The 14,375-nt window shown below is 33.7% G+C and overlaps 1 protein-coding gene and 1 long non-coding RNA gene across 3 annotated transcripts in view; both read left to right on the forward strand.

Annotated features, from left to right (window-relative positions):
* Nucleotides 1–14,375, forward strand: part of LOC132911885 (suppressor of lurcher protein 1) — a 535,060-nt gene that overhangs the window by 371,435 nt on the left and 149,250 nt on the right. The gene's annotated exons all lie outside the window — the stretch shown is intronic.
* On the forward strand, nucleotides 6,396–11,585 carry LOC132911893 (uncharacterized). 2 transcript variants are annotated; one of them, XR_009659107.1, is made up of 4 exons: nucleotides 6,396–6,495; nucleotides 8,586–8,708; nucleotides 10,517–10,880; nucleotides 10,982–11,585. It is a non-coding gene; the product is annotated as an uncharacterized LOC132911893 (long non-coding RNA). The 2 variants fall into 2 exon arrangements; XR_009659108.1 differs by lacking the exon at nucleotides 8,586–8,708 and having other exon boundaries at nucleotides 6,402–6,495.

Consider the following 14,375-nt stretch of genomic DNA (forward strand, 5'->3'; position numbering starts at 1 on the left):
CGTAAATATATAAAAATTCACTAATGAACAATTTGAAAATTTTTAAAGCATTAACAATATGTCAATCGATTTCAACTGTAGCAGACGAATTTTTGGATTTATGACATATTAATTGCTATAGGGTAGAGCAACAAGAAGAAACTGCGAACTTCTCGCCTAATATTTATTTTCAAAATTTCCCTAGTAAAATGAAAAGAAATATGTCAGAAAAAATGTTACAATAATGTTTTCTAATTAATTTCACCTGAATACCTTTTGTGAGACGTCGATTGAGCTGCAGATTAATTTGTATAATAGCCTGACAATTATCAACATAGTCTTATACTTTATCACTCAAGGGTGTCATCTTAAGCACATTTCGGAGAAAGCAAACGAGTCAGCGATAAGATTATGTAATTAGTAATTAACAACAAGTTAGGCTGGTTTCATTCATACAGGCTCTACGTCATATCCAGCAAGAAACGATTATTGAGAGTTTCTGACAACTAATACAGTGCACTTGTATAAACTTGTATAAAATATAAAAAAATATATAATTGTATAAAATATTCTCAACTATGTTATATTTAGTTCTGATTACTATTTTTATTCTGAATACTGTAAAATTCTTCAGATGACATAAATATTAAGACACGTATATATAATTATATATAAATAATTATGACGATTTTGTTACAACATAGATGCATGCGTAGGAATTTCCATGGAAATAATATTTTTAACATGTTGACTGTTGGTATCGTAAACTTACTTGCCTTTAACTTACAGTATCAACCAAGTATGGGTAATCTAATTATTATCTCTACCTCAACTGAATGAGATAAATCCACGTTGATTTGGTAATCGGAGTGTTGCTTGGCGGTCGCTATGTAATTGACAAGACCTTGTTGGTTCTCACTGTATCAAGATAGGTATGTCTAGTTAGATTCTAATTACATTAAATAGTAAGTAGATTTAACCGACCTAGGGAACATAAACTGTTGTCTTCCCGTCTGTCTCGAAATTAGAAAATTATTCGTGTTATAAAATATTATGCAACCAGTGGATTGAGGTAAAAGTTACGAATTTTATCTTTGTCAATTCCGTATTTATTCTCAATTTCTACTATCGATAAATAGTTTTATGGGCCAACACGATCAACCTTTCAAACATATTCATTCCACCAACGTGATCCTTGCGTTACTTCTTATTGCGATTGATTTTCTTTACTTTTCTTCTAGATCTCTTTTTGTAGCTTCTAGTTCTGTTCTCACAATTGATTTATTGAATTTATTGAATTTACCGAATAAACAGCATTATTGAAGATTTAAAAATTTGAACAAAGTGAAGTTACTGGTTCTCGATCGTACTATGAACCTAGTATATACTATACAAAGCACATACTTATCATTTATAAAAAATATAAGGACATTGCATATTTAGCTTTGTAGAAGAGATAATGTGGTTCTTACATAATAATATTTAGACAGAGATCACTACAGTTTCTTAATACAAAAAAAGAGACAAAAAGAACTGTAATAATAAATCTGATACAAAAAAAAATAAATTGTCACAAAGTGATTGACGAGTCATTATTTTTAAAAGACGTAATAACAAATTCTTATACATATTAAAAACATACAAAGGTATTACATATCGACAAGAATTTGTAATATTTTATCACAACGAAAGGGAAACAGAAAAAAAAGGATTGAGGTGTACATTCAATGAAACCTGAAATCCATTCGTCTGATATACGTTTGATTCATCAATTTCAATCACTTTGACATTTCGAAGTTAATAAAACCGAGATATATACCTGGTTTGTATTATTCATGTTGTAATTCGTAGGTGTTGCGAATGAGAATGAAGATGTAAGCGAATGCTGAAAAGCACTGTAGAGTAACGGATGTGTGGCGAGGGTGTGAAAGAAAAAATGCATGCTACGTAGGAGCAGAGTGTACGTGAAGCGGATGATGTGTATGACGATAAGCAAAGAGCGTGTGAAACATTTTGCAGAGATTCGGTGTGGAAGGAAAAGCAAATATATTATCAGAGTGCAGAGCACCGGAATGGCGTTGACAATGCAAAGTATGTTTCAGATGTGTTTATAAGTGTATGTTGTAGACACTTGTAAAATAACTATGATTTATGTGATATGACTACAATTTATATTATTTAAATTCACAGTGTATTTGGAAATATTTTAGTAAATAATTCGTTCTACACATATGAAAATTTATTCCAAATATGTTTGAAAGTTTTGCTCGAAACTCGCAATTGAAATACCAAAAATCTAGCAAAACGAACAATATCAAAATTATACTGTATCATTCGTATATTATATGATAAAATGAATATCGCTGGCATGTAAAATTGCACAGTTTGATACTTTCATAATCGCGTCGATTGAAATAAATAATCGTTCCTCTCAAACAGTACTCTTTCCACGCATTTCCACAATTCAAAGATAATTCTTTTCATAAGTCCTTACAACAGATTATTCTATCTCCGCGCGTTATTTGCCTCGATCCTCGGGGAGGAATTAGCGGAGTAAACGCAAAACTCGAAATCGAAAGGGAACTTCTTAGGAGCCTGAATGCTCGTTATCGGCATCTTCGGTTCGTAACTCCGTTTTAAGCCAATAAACAACGCCAATGCGGGTAGCAACGATCGTCTGGATGCATCGGACGCTAAACTTCTCGGTTCTAGATCTGGTGGAACTCGTGCTCGAGCAATCAAGGGACGCTAGGTATTCCGAACAAAGTTCAAGATAGAAACGTTTTGCTGGATATCACGCGTACTTGCACATTTATCGTGGCGTACACGCAGTCGTCTCGCATAGCTGACATTAATCTGCGAAGTATCTCCGCAAGGTAGACATTTAGGTGTGTGCCAGAATCGCTTTGGAAGGCAAAGGTGGAGTCACGCAACCCCTTGGGCATTCGATCGCCGGTTTAAGTCGATAAGTGCAATTCGATTTACCCCATTGCTACCGACGTAATGCATACTTTATACTGGGTTTCTCTTCCTTTCAATTTCCTTCCACTTCAAGTCGAAGACCACAGCGACAACGAACTATCGTCCCAATGTAATGGAATCACCATCTTTTCTCCTCGACTTCATCTTCGTCCCCGTAGAAATCAATTATCGCTACTAGAACCAATTCCAAGATATTCTGCTTGTCGCCTTTGTTTGCCTTCTACTTTTTCAATCGTTGCTTTTAAACAGTAATGTATAATATTTACGTGGGGATACATATTATTGATCCTTTCAATGTAGACTAAAATGATGCTATGCTGCAATAACATATGTTGCGATATTTAAAAGAATTTCGCCTGAATATATCTAATTATTTATCTGTTGATTAATACACACCTTCCATATTGTGGATTTCAAAATATTAAATCTTCACAATTTACAAATGTAGACGTGCTCCACAGTGAAGGAGTAAAAAAATATTTTGCGAAAGGAACATGAGTGACGCACAATTTAAACTACACCGAAAACTTTTGCTAGCAAAAAAATATTTTTAAATTTCAACTACTCGAAAGTACAGACTTCAACCTGTTTTAATTACATTTAATTTGTAGTATCGTAACTTAATTTGCGATTTCATTTTTATTGTATATAGAATGTGGAATAGTTCTACTTGTATGTAGATAGCTTCAAGTTCACGAAGACTGAAGTTTTATTGTGTCATATGCAGCGTACAGGGTAAAAAAGCGTGATTGTGCGGATGCATGCGACAGTTCAAATTCAGCTATTCAAGCGTTTGTTATCAAAGCTTTTCTTGTATTTCGTGTGGAAATGATTTTCCACGAAAATAGCCTGAAAACAGGAAAATTGCAAAATTTTCGTTCTGAAAACAAAATACGAATACATGTTTCTAACCATAAAACATATATTAACCGTTTGTTTTATTCCTCGTGTAATTATAAACATAGAAAGACACCGTGCAATTGAAATCAACCAACACATTTTTTCTCAGAAATGCAAGTTTATGACACGCTTATTTCAATAATTTGATAACTAAATTGGAAAAATATTAAGTTATATGAAATACAAATGTATTAAAGAGCTAAAACTTGTGCTATTTAGAAATGAGGTGAATTTTATTTAAATTAAGAATATTCCTATTTTATTTCTACATTTCTGTGAAGATCTATATTTCTTTATATTTCTAAAATTTGCAAACAGTATTCGATAATCCTCAAATGAAACAAATTAATTTATTGACAGTTCGGACCATAGTCATTTAATTTTTAATTAATTAACAAGAAGGTCCCATACGGTTGTCATTAAAACATGACCATAGCGCGATCATCTTAATTTTCTGTACAATGAAGCACCACGTACCCTAATTACAACCAACTTGTACGAAATTCAGGGCCGTTTCCTTTTTTTGGTACTCAACGTGGGCACTCACCTATCTGCATACTACCACGTTCTCGCTCTCCGCTACTTTTCTAGAGGGCTAGTTTAAAATTAGGCTAATCAATCATCTCAGTCCGCTTTCCACCCTCCAAATTCATTAAAGCCAGCTCCTGGTTTGGCTATTCAAAGAATATTAAATTAGAAGTCGAAAATTATTATCGTTTCTTATTGTTACTTATTTTTATTCTTATCATCAACTGATTATTAGCAATTAAACCGTTCAGAAGGGCTAATCAGATGCATAAATAAAAAATAACAAGTTTACACTGATAAAGTGATTTCAAGTTACTGAAATAAAGATATTCAAATAACTTGTCTAATCTGAACGAGTCTTTGACTAAAGTTTGTAAATGTTTCCCGTGGTTCAAAGGATGACAAAATTGAAGTTCCTGCGCTGCAAATGCTTGTAAGCTGCTCTAGATGTCAGCATATCCTATACTATGAAAGCATAGAAGGTACTTTTTTAGATCGTACATTGGATCAAAAGATAAACGTAAGTTTCTTCGTTGTAGACTATGGCCTTGGATAGAAGTTCCGTAAAGACTGTGCTCTTACGGTAATTATAGAAGGAAGAATAAAGGAGAGCTTTAAAGGAAAAACATTTTGTTCAGTGGAAGTAATAGTTCAAAGAACATATTAAATTTTATATAAACATAAATTAAATTTGATAAAATGAAAGCCTCGTTAGTTGGAAAAATTATGTGTGTTTGCGCTCTGGGCTTAATTTAAATGTTAATGAAGTTAAGTTAAACGCTCATTTAAATGTTATTGTTCCCCCTAAATTAGAATTTATAGATCGCACTCATAAATCAAGTGCCAATAAACTAATGTTATATGTTTCAGTTCCAATTATTTTATCAATGATTTATTATAATCATTTACTAATCAATTATTGTACGAAATTTTAGTTTTGGAAAATTGAATTTCGCAGGATCTCAAACCCATTTAAAAGAAATTACACAATGTCGGCGTTATAACGACTCATTAAGCTTCCTCGATTAATAAATCGTCAATTTCTCTGAATCCTACGAAACTTCAATACTGTTCGAAATAGTAAATTTATTTAAATCACCTAAGCGTATCTACAAAACATGGAAAAACAATATCCATGGCTCAGCGCATATTCAATGAGCGTATCTATCCGTGACCCGCTGATAATTACGTCGGTTACGAAGCGAGGCGTGAAACTTCGTTAACCCCGAAGATAATCTAACTTTATACACGTTCCGTGATTGTTTCGTACATTATTAGTCGCGCAAGCGGTTATTTTATTATTGATACCAGGCTGATGGGGCGGCGCTTGAGTTGACAAGTGCTGCAAGTTCATCATTTTTGGAAAGAGCCTTCGGGGCTTGTAACGTAAAATACCTCGTGAAATACAAAACATCTCAAGCAGGATTGTTCTTACACTGTTTCGAACATACAGAAAACTCAAACGAAGATTTTTAATATTCAAACTACATGTACAATCTGTGTTTAAGTGTTAAAGTAATTAACGGTATTGTGCACAACTAATAGTAGTCATTCTTTTTTAATTAATATTTAACGTTCCATCAACTACTTTCATTTTTATATACACTAGTTACAAAAAATATTGGCTTACTGTTATTTTCCAATGAAGCGTCTTTTAATAAGGTTGTACGTTACACTTTCATAGCATTAAATTATAATCATATGAAAGTATTACTGAATAACAGAAAATTTAATATACGTGGATCTCGTTAATTAGTATGTAAATACTACAACAAATACATTGGCGTTATACAGCAAATAATTAGTCTGTGAAATAATGATTACAATACTGACAAACTTTGAATCACATTGAAATTTGAATTCAAATGCACCCGCCGCTAGTAGCGACACTATAATTAGAAATGCCCAATCACGCTAGACGCTGTCACTTTCAAGATGGCGACGTTATTCTTAAAACGTACAATTTTCTCGCGATTGAATATAAAATTTATTGTGTTTTCTCAAAATGCTGCGTGTATGTGCGTGTGTACGTTTGCTGTGTGCTATTGTACCAGCTGATTGCTGAGTGGGGATTCATATTTAATTGCGAGTAACATGAAATATCATGTATTCTTTCTGTAATATTAATCTGTACATACAGCGTACGTAACCTTCTCATATAATATACCATGAATTACAACCAAAATCAAAGTATTAATTCTCAATCTAAACAATAATACAATTTTGTTTATCTATACGATCTTAGCTGTGATATGTTTTCCAAACTGAATTGCGGTAACTTTATTTTTCATATTTAAAAAAATTCACTTCTTTTGATATTACTACGCAGTAAATATAGACACATTTACAACATATGTTTACCCATATCATCTCGGAGTCTTTTGTTACATGAAACATACTTTTGTATACTGTATACAATTTTGGCTATGACTCATTGTATAAATGAAAATTTATTCAATATACAGCGACTCCAGAAAATCATCCGAATATTCAGTACAGGTAATTTTTATATATATATTATACAAACTATAATATACAAAATGTTATACAAACTTGACCAATATAATCATGATAATTGCAAACATCACTATGTCTGTATTTAAAGTAAGGAAATATATCAATTCCTATATTTATTCCGGAAAATGAAAGACCGTAAGTTATGATTCATAATATAACGGAAATATTGTAGATTCGTAGACACCGCGACAAAATACGAACAATCCAATTTTAATTTCGACCAACGAAAGCGGTTAAATTACGTCGGTTTATACAATGTTACTGAACGCTGCAGCATATTACGTAGCAGATTCAATCTTTTTGCAATTCGACCGCAAGCCGGTCGCAACAGGTCCCTCACTCCTGTCGTGTCATGTGCATGCGTGAATAAATCCCTGGAAAACGAATAAATCACAGCAGAATGGCCACCGAAAAAGATAAGAATATCAGGGGAAGTATACTTACGTACGATTCCTGTTCTGGTCCCAACTGCACTTTTGTACCCATTTCGTAATATTTTATAACCGCATCGTAATGTTTCACGTATGAGTGTCGAAGCATATGCGAAATTGTTGTTTGATGACCAACGCGACTGATTATAAATCGATATTCCTGTTAATATTATATTATAGTCTATATTACTTTATATTGCTTAATTTTTTCTTAAACATCATAATGTAGAAAAAGTCCAATTACTGTAACATACTGTAAGTAGAGTGACGAACAGAAGAAAGTTCAAAATTTATACTTGTGTACATGAGAGTACGTAAAATTTGTGTTAAACATGCACAAAGATATAAGACATACAATTATATTGAACATTCATTTCCTTTGTAACTATATAATTCAGTTTTGTAAAATTACAGCATTTTTCCCATTTACACTTTAATCTCTCCTTTGACCGTCATTATAGAGGAATATAGAGGAATTGTATATTCCAAATTCCAAACGTCCAAAAATATATAGTCAGACTTAACCAGTATAATTGGCTTTTACGTTTCTCGCTTAGATCCCAGCATTACTATGTATATAAAATTACAGTCTGCCGTGAATCGGATCTACTCTTAAGCGGACCCATAGTAATGTTGTAGTATTTGTTAAGCAAATGTTCAATCATACATAACTAAGAGGAGTTACGTCTGCGTTCTATGCATTATAAAGATGACTGCTAGTCCCGGTTTGTTCTTACCGGCTTACCATATTGTCTGTTCTAAGCAAAGTGACGTTAACTTGGAGTGTACGTGGCTCCTCTGATATTCTAATAGAATAAGCAATGGAATTGTAGACGCTAGCGAATGTTACGCACGTGGTTGACCAGACCACAAACTTTAATCCAAGTAGATTCGCCCTACATACAATGGCTAATGAAAGTCCATATTCCAACACTTACCATGGAATCTTTTAATGAATATATTATAATTTTAAGAATTTCTAAAAGTGCTAAGAATATTTTGTAAGTCGCTGTGAGTGACTGGTAACGAAAGATTAAAATGCGATTGTGACATTTCCATATTTTTTTATAGGCAAAAGTATATCTACTTTTTGCTTCAATGAGACAATTCCAATTTCCTAGAGTAGTAATCATTGGCTGCACAATTAATAAATAACTAACAAAAATTACAAATTATTTGTAAGTTGTTTTAATAATAAATTAATCCTTTGAACTCAGCATATTTTTAATTTTCTTGTTTGTTTTTTAGTACAATGTGAAGGCGAAACTTGAAGGAATATATTTTTAAACAATTTAGAGCTTGCGTAACTTCGTGCCACATAATCACCAGTAATCTCTTTGTGTTCTCTAGAGACAACACCCGAGTGAAAAGGTTAATAACAAATTTTAATGATAAATTTTGATAATAAAATAGTATTTTCAACACGTTTATCTCGGAAAGTTATTTTCGCACGTTAATCTCTTTTAACCAGAGCACATCACACATGATGCAACTTATTGGTCGCCCAACATTATCGGTAATGTAACAAAATTTTGACTTTTGGGGTTGAACTGTGAACGATGCAAAAAGCACGTTCTGTCGCATCACGTGAAACACTGATTGCATTACAGTTACGAGAATTGCATTCCTCTCAATAGTAAATTTAATAACAATGTTTTGAAGCGATCTCTATCATTTTATGTGACTACCGACCCAAACAGTCTCTACGGTTCATAATTTCGAATATTGTCTCTTTGATGCGTTTCTCTCTCTATCTATCTTCCTCGCCACCAGATATATTTTCCAATTATTATCTTCAACAATTTATTTTTATTGTGTGCTCCCTACCAGAACAGTTTACCCATGTAAATTTTCAAACGATCGTTGCCATTTCAGCTCGATAATCCCGATTTACGAATGAAATTACGTAAATTACACTCAGTCAAACAAAAGGGTACTCGCGATATTTACGAAGGCCATTATAATGCAAATATAAGGGTATTTATCAGGCTGAATCTCTTTCGAAACTGTTAATATCATCCCTGCCGTTGATAAATCCGAATATTTCAAAATGCATTTTAGTTACAAGTTTGATGCGATCACTGATCAAAAATTAGTAAATTGACATAATATAAAGAAAATTTTAGAATTTTTGAAGAAAACTAATTTACTTTTCTCTTTTATAATTTTTGCAATATGTTTTTGCAGCCTGTGGTATTCAATTTTATCAAGCTTTTATTTCGCTTTTTGTTATATTAAATAATTACATTTTATTTCACAAAGTAAATTTCTATTTATATTTGATATTCACGAACATTTCTCTGACAATTATCGAACATTTTTACGCAACAGCTTTTCAAATTTAAATTTATTTCACCGTCACATGAAGAATAGTGAATTCTTTTTGTATGGAACAAAGAATTATGCAATATTGCGATACGCGGCTAACTTCTTTATTTTTATGCGACATGTTCATGCATCATCATTTCATATTTCACCTTTGTTCCGCCACCAGCTCTAATTTTATTATACTTTATTATGCTGTAGCCTGGATTTCCCTCGTGCCAACATTTAATCCATAAAGAGATTGCTAGAATTTCATATTCTAATTTTATGTTGTACACCGACAAGTCACTCCCATTTAGTGTTTCTCCACATGTTAGTTGGTCGATAACTCTATATTATCCTTCCTTCTTTAACATTAAAATATATTTACATATATTTCTATAAAATATTTTTGAGAGTAGATAAATGTAATTGAGTAGTGAAAACATTTACGGAGAATAAAAGTGGATAATAAAACTAATGCAATTTCTTCATTTAGATAATTTACATACTGTATTGTGAGCCATTCTTTTGAAAATTAAGATTGACTGCCAAATTTACGGGTGTAATGGTTCGCTGACCTCTTTTATGAGACAAATGCTAGATCGGACAATCTAATACTTCGTTGAGCGATATAGATGAACTTTTCCTCCTAAAGTGCCATTTCGCGACATACAGATAAAAACTGTATACCGTGTGAAAAGAACACACAACCATAACTTAACCCCATCCATAAACCATAATTTGAATTACATTTATGAAGACTGAGTTATGACATGTAAATGTCATAAAAATGTATACCTACTGAAAGAAGCTGTAAATAAATAAATTAGAAATTAAATAATCCCATGTAAATCTAATCTCAATTGTTCCAGACGTTTATAACTACATACGTATCTATTGGAAGTTAAACATAGAAAATGCAAAATATGTCAGCTATTAAGAAACGAATGTGTTCAAGACGTGAATCGAATTCAACGAGAAAATAAAGTCTCAAACGTGATGTAACATAGAAACAAGACACAGTGCAAGGTAAAATCCTGTGCGGGGCTAATAACTCCGTCGTAACAGCGTTCTTAACTACCCTACGCGAGGAACGAAACTTGTAAATCAAGTTGTTTAGCTCCTTTCGAAGGCGGCAGACGGGACAGAGGTTGGTTCGTTCACAATAACTAATTCTTGATGGTACGCGAACGCGCGGAGCTAATTGAAGCACGCTTGAATCTACAAGAATATTAGGTGAGAGAAACAGTCGTTCCGTCTCTTTCCAAAATCCGTTTTCCGCTCACCTGGTTGGAGGATGCGCGTATAAACGTCACACAAATTGTTCCTTTATGTAGGGCCGGGTCGACACGAGCATAGAAACGAAGCGTTATCCCAGCGATTGTCCCATTCGCTCGTCGGTTCCGCGCTTGTTTCTACCGCGGCCGGAGGAAAATTCGTACCAGCCCCGACGAACGTAAACAATGGATCCGGCGCCGTTGCTGAATAACCTCGTTACCGATGGAGGAGCATAAAGATCACGTCCACAGTGGCGGAGAGCGATAGGATCCTCTAGAAACTCCTCAGGCCGATGTATTTGCTTGCTCGAGTACGCCTCTGCTAATTATATTACTCTTTGAAACTGTATCCACCAGTCTTTGGAACATTGATCTGCTATTGTGCGCCAGGCCACGGTGTCTACAGGGTGACTCAGAAATAAGGGTTCAGGGGATAAATCTACTTACTAAGCAAGTAATAAATGTCGTACGTACATGCGTTCTACGTTTCATACTTTTCAAATTATAGACGACGAAAGAAAATATCTTACTCCTTCGGTTTTTCATGATCCATCATGTTACGCGTCACACTTTTACGCCAATGTTTCGTGTACGTTATGATTCTCTTCTGCAGAACATGAAACTATTTCGGGTTTGCTCTGAAGAAGCGAGTTGTAACGTTCAACGTATTACGCGATTGGTCCTGAAAAATGAAAAGACGTGATATCCATCAACCATCATGAAGGTTTAAACTCATGAATTTAATCACATTGGCCTATGTATGGTTCATACGATACTTTTTATTTACTTCAGTGTGTAGACTCACCCGCCGATGTATGGGCATGCATTTATGAATCGCCCTGTACAATATAAATATATATATATCGAGGAATTATACTTCGTTACATTTGTTGTTGTATCGTATTTCCCTGCTGAAGATTCTTCGAATACATCCTCCGAGAACTACCGGACGTGAAGTCCCGACCTGAAGAAGATCATCAGCTTACCAGTGGAAAAGATCTGAAGGAGTTCGAAGAAGTTTCTCCGAACGAACGGACGAGCAAACGAGCGTGCGGTTCCTCGTGTGTATATATGTATATGGCCGCAGGTGTATTCATGCGGACAGAACGAATACCGAGGGCCTGTGTAACTCGACGGAAAATGGTCCGACACATTCGAAATAAAAATGCAGTCGAAGGTAATTGGAAAAGTAAGTTGAGAAGCGGAACGACGAAACGACAGCGCGCCACGCTGGACGTGGTTTTGAGACAGATACTTAAATCTTTGTGTTACAATTGATATTGATTGATCGTGTACGCTATTATGAAGTGGTTAGAATTAGAAGAATAATTATTTCGTAACTTCGATTAACTATACATATTTTACTGAACTCGTATAATGCATTTTGATCGTTATTCTAGTCTCTATTTATTAAAATTGAGTGCTCAAAACATCGAGCGTTTGTTCTTTTTCATTTTACAAGATGTTACATTATATAATAAGTTTAACACATATCTATATCTTCTACCTTACACGTATTACTTTGAAAAGCTGCAATCCGTAAATATTTATAGAGATATCCCGCTTTGATCGACGAAACATAAAGCGGGAAAGTTATAGACACAGCGCTGTCTGGATTATTTTTCCTCCAGAGTCGTATTTTATTTCATTATTACCATAATGTTTTTCCGCCATCGATCTAACCCGATAACATTAATTAGCAATTTTATCGTTTGTCGACGAGTCGACTAGCGATTTTTAACGAATCGTCGATGCCTTCGAAGGTAACTTCGTTATACGCTGGCTAGGAAAATCGTTCCCTACTTATCCCAAACAATTTCCAGGAGAAACCGCTTGAAAACCAACTCGAAACTACTCCAGGAAATCGATTCTCTCCGTGAATCTTATTATACCTTACTTTTAATTCCACTTCAATAGGAAACTTGTTGATCGTTCGCGTGACAGCGCACACAGCATTTCAAGTCAGCGTGCCCTGTGAAATGTCATCTCCGTCTCTAAAATCTTTCGAATACAGCTGCTTCGTAGAACCTACGCGAGATAGAAATTGTAATATTATCTGTCTCATTAATTTGTAACAAATAATCAGTGTCAGTTAGTATCTGAAAACAACATAATATTCTAATCTACAATGACTGCAAACTGTTGAATGAAGCCCTTTTTTAATCAGGTATTACACGTTTGATTTTTGAAGTATCAAATTTTTAGTAGTACTAAATGATACGAAATATGGTATAATTGGACCTAATTAATTAATACGTAAATGCTACAATAAATACCAATATGTTTTGGAACCACTGTACGTACACAGCTGGGCTGAAAAAGAACATGATCGCTGATCTGTTAACTCAAATATTAATTTAAATATCAGTAGAAATTGTTCGTCTTATTCAAAGTATGTTTCTTTGACACCGATACCAGGTATAAAAATATAAATGACGCATAGAAAAATGATCATAGACCGATAAATGAGGCTCCCAGAAGCCAAATTGATCCATGTCTATTATTTGTAAACTTTTCAATTTCATTAGCCACAAGTTTATTTAGTGTAAGAAGAATCTTACACTTGAAGGTAAATTTAGGAGAACAGTATGTGAAAAGCACTTTTTCGCTTATCATCATTGTTCGCAAATTAATGCACATGACTTGTGTCACATCGCATGTGCCCTCCATCTGTGTCGAATATCGTTTACCATGGCGGTAGAATTGATTATCGCATTTCAGTAACGTGGACAAGCTTTTATTGGATTAAAATGCAATAAAACTCAATTACACTTTCGTGGGCTGCGAATTATCGATCGAGATTTCGGACCGTGGCCTCATTTCATCCGAGTCCTGATCTATTTGCAACACGTGTCACGTGACCAAAAGGGAATCACATACAAATGGGCAAACAAAGCGCAAAATAATGGAGTATAGGCGATGATCGTTGATGATCGCTAAATGGTAAACGATCTTTCAATTATGAATATGTTGCTTTGTGTCATATTTCGATACAATTAACAAACTTTCGTTCGCAATAAAAGGAATTCATAAAAAAGATTAATATTCGGTGAATTAAACAAAGCATATGCAAATTCTGAAAATAAGTGGTCGAATGTTTGTATGTAAATTTTTAAAGAATACTTCAACGTTATTATTATGTAATTTATTTTGTGGCATCGTGAACTTTTCTCGGTGAAGAAAGATATGGTTTGGAAAAAATAATGTAGAATAATGTATAATTAAATATAATTTTTAATTAAATGGTAGAAGATTACTGTCTTAACTACGTTTTCAAAATACAAACGTTAAATTTTAGTAGAAGCAATTCTCTTTGCTTTTTTCTTTCATAGTCTTGTTTCCATTGAAGTAGAAATATTTCAGTCACGAAAAGATCTTCAAGTTTTTTTCAATTTCAATTAGGTACTAAGTGGAACGATCTAAGTTAAATAATTTATGTGACGTCTAAAAATAA

The sequence above is a fragment of the Bombus pascuorum genome, chromosome 11 (assembly GCF_905332965.1).
Source record: "Bombus pascuorum chromosome 11, iyBomPasc1.1, whole genome shotgun sequence".
Lineage (NCBI taxonomy): Eukaryota > Metazoa > Arthropoda > Insecta > Hymenoptera > Apidae > Bombus > Bombus pascuorum.